The sequence below is a fragment of the Microcebus murinus genome, chromosome 20 (genome assembly GCF_040939455.1).
Source record: "Microcebus murinus isolate Inina chromosome 20, M.murinus_Inina_mat1.0, whole genome shotgun sequence".
Lineage (NCBI taxonomy): Eukaryota > Metazoa > Chordata > Mammalia > Primates > Cheirogaleidae > Microcebus > Microcebus murinus.
In genome coordinates this window covers 2,918,868-2,922,341 of record NC_134123.1, presented here as the reverse complement: position 1 = coordinate 2,922,341, position 3,474 = coordinate 2,918,868, and the positions used below count along the sequence as shown (strand labels likewise).

Sequence of the window (3,474 nt, the reverse complement as noted above, 5' to 3'; positions counted from 1 at the left end):
TGCTTACCCAGGCCACCTTGATACGCCACACCTGGCCTCTCCAGTCATTTCCCTCTAGGCCACCACACTGGTGGCTTCACCTTGGCTACTAGAACATAAGTCTGTGAAGGAGACCGCACAGATGAATGAGGTCATGCTGAGAATTCCCTCTGCAGGGAATTGGCCTGACTGACATGGGGTTCTATAAATGCATATGTTGGTCTCATTATCTTTTTTGTATAGTTTATTAACGTATTAATAATTTTAATAAGTAAAACTATATCATTCACTAGCAAGGCCATTCTTTAAATTTGATAAAGTAACCTGCAAAAGTGATCTTTTGCAGAATGTGTGCATCCCAAATGCTTCTCTACAAATAAAAACCAAGAGTCGCTCGGAAGCAAGGAAAGGGGGCGAGATGTCTTACATCTCGAATGGACAACTGTTGGACAGCCGGAGTCAGTCTCCATGGAGATTATCTTTGATAACAGATTTCTTCTGGAGAAAACCTGAGTTTGTGGTTTTGTTTTTCAAAACTCTGCTTCAGCAAGATGTGAAAAAAAGAAGAGGCTGTGGAAACTCATCTGATTCCAGATATGATGATGGAAGAGGGCCACCAGGAAACCCTTTCCAAAGAATGGGTCAAATCAATCATCTGCATGGCTTGGTCTTCCTCCAATGGCTGGTGGATGAGGAAGGTAAATGTCTGCTCTAAGAAGCAGACAACAGGACATGCACATCCCTAGCAGAAGGAAACCATCAGGAAGTGGAGGGCTGACCGCCTGGACGAGTAGATGAATGTGTACATCTAAACAAGGATTGCCCTGTGTCTTCACAGATGAATGAGGTCATGCTGGGAATTCCCTCTACAGAGAACTGGCCTGACTGACATTGGGTTCTATAAATGCACGTGTTGGTCTCATTATCTTTTTTGTATAGTTTATTAAAGTATTAATGGTTTTAATAAGTAAATATTTTTAGGTTGCAAAACTGAAAATAAATAAATAAAAACCAAGTGTCTGTGTATAGACTCCTCTTGAAAAATGTAACCATGACTTTCTGACAAAACACATATAAATCACTCAGTGTACATGATCTTGTGTAATCTTAACCCCCTACATGGGGACCTTGAAGTTCAGAGTAGGTAAATATGGTGCCTACAGGCAGGCAGGAGACAAGATGCAGAACAAGAAAATGCTGATGGATAATTTGAGGAAACAAGGCCAGGTTCTATCCATTTCTTCCAGAGGACAGTGACACATGGCTGGGAGCATGAACTCTAGAAACAGACCAACTTGCGTTTGAATTCTGTTCTTACCACTTTCTAGCTCTATGACCTTGGCAAAACTATTGAACCCCCAAACCTCAGTTTCTCCATCTCTCAGGATAGATACACGCCCCTCTACCTTGCACAGCTGCAATGAGGATTAGACGCAGTGATGATGCATGTGTGGCACCTCACACGATGAGAGCATTCAGCCAGTGCTGGGCGTTATTATTTATGAGACAATTTTCCTTGGTTAGTCTCTTTGCAACTCCTTGTTGAAGTAGCTTGAGAGCTTTAGGTAAACTAACCTAAGAAGCAGATGGACCTAAGAGCAGCTGGAGATCGTTTGCCATGATGACGATAAAACATTCATTAGATTGCAATTACCACCCAAACTCAACTGGGCAGGTGGAATCCAGTAGGCAATCTGGTCTTAGCAGAGGAAGAGCTATGCTCGTGGTAGTGCTGGAGTTGCAGGCAGAGGAATGTGGAGCTGAGCAAAAGTGGGGAGCTCTTAGCACCTGTGACTTCCACTTTGACTAAGACTCCGTTCTTGGCACTGCACCCTTGAACAAAATGAACCTTGAACACAGAGTGGGCTGCGAGACACCCCATTCCAATCCACTGGCTCCCAGGGCCAGCCATCTGCCATATCCAGTGGGGCCAAGTGATGAAATCAAATTGCTGCCGCATCCCTCCTCCACTTCCTAAGAAACCAGGGAAGGATGGCAGGCTGGCAGGCTGTGGCCATTGACAGAGCAGACCATTCTGTATTAATGGAGCAGAACAAGCAGGACAGAAAAGCTGGGAGAGATGCATTTTTTTGTTTTTTCATGAAGGGACCTCAGGGAAAGACAACATCCTTACAGCAAAGTGCATAAAAGAAATCAGTTTCCTGTTGGTATGGTGACATTTCTACCAGTTCGCCATTTCCTAAATCATAAGGAACATGCATGAAGAACTTTCCAAAGAGTTAGGAGAAGAGAAAGTAGGAATAAGAAAAAAGAATTACATGTGAGACCACTGCCAAAACATTAAAGCAGCATGATGCACCCACAGAGTGGAGATGAAAGGGGTCTGATTGGACCTGAAAGCCTTCATGAAAGACATAGCTGGACCAGAGGCAAAGGAATCTTCTAGTCCCATCCAGAAGCATAATGGAGAGTGGAGGAGGAAGAGATTGAGAATGCTCTACAAAGGTGGTGCTTTTTCGGTGTGTTTTGTTGTTGTTGTTCCACATTCTATATTTTATGTTGACGTAGATGAGAAGACATTAAAGAGCCTAGGTGCGAAGAAAGCAAGATCATGAGAAGCACAGAGAAAACGAGCCGGTGATGGCACATGCTTGCTGCAGCCTCTCCCCCCAAAGATGGTGCCAGGCTAGGCCCTGCTTACTTACACCTATAGCCTCACCTCTGCTATTAACCAACCGAAAAATGCAGAGATTTATTTCATCTCCCAGCCAGGGGTGCTGCTGCCCATTTTATCTCTGGGGAACATTATGTGGCAGATGCATTTAGGGCTTGTACAGAAAGGATGTTGTCAGTGTAATGTTCATCCCCACTGATAAGCCCAGGTGTGGGAAATGGAGAAGGGCATTGCCTCACCCTCGTCTCCGTCATTCTACAGGGAGACACTGTGGCTCGGGAAAGTTAACTGATTTCCATAAGCCTACACAACCAAGGTCAGAGGTGGAACTGGGATGAGAATCTACCCAGATTTAGAGAAACAAAACTCTACATTGTTAGGAAGTTAAACACAGGAGTGTGCCTGAATTAATGGGCTATCTCCTTTATTGAAGGCATGAAAAGTAGGACTGCTCTTCTTATAATTGCGATGATTCATAAGAATCTTTCAAAGTCCTTTCCAAGCCTAAGGGTCTACAAGCCTTGAAAACAACAAGAACACACACATCTGTAGTGAACTCATTGTCAACAAAGGTGCCAAGAACATACAGTGGGGAAATGACAGTCTCATCAATAAATGGGAAAACTTGATATCTATATGCAGAAGAATGTAACTAAACCCTATCTCTTAACATATATGAAAATCAAATCAAAATGGATTAAAGACTTAAATCTAAGACCTGAAACTATGAAACTACTGAGAGAAAACATTGGGAAAACTCTTCAGGACTTTGGTCTGGGATAGGACTTCTTGAGTAGTACCTCCAAAGTACAGGTGACCAAAGAAAAAGTGGACAAACAGGATTATGTCAAGCTAAAAAG

General features: G+C 43.2%; 1 pseudogene; it reads left to right on the top strand.

Moving 5' to 3' along the window:
- Nucleotides 1-397: 397 nt before the first annotated feature.
- Nucleotides 398-717, top strand: LOC105876205 (selenoprotein K-like; annotated as a pseudogene).
- The last annotated feature ends 2,757 nt before the right edge of the window (nt 718-3,474 follow it).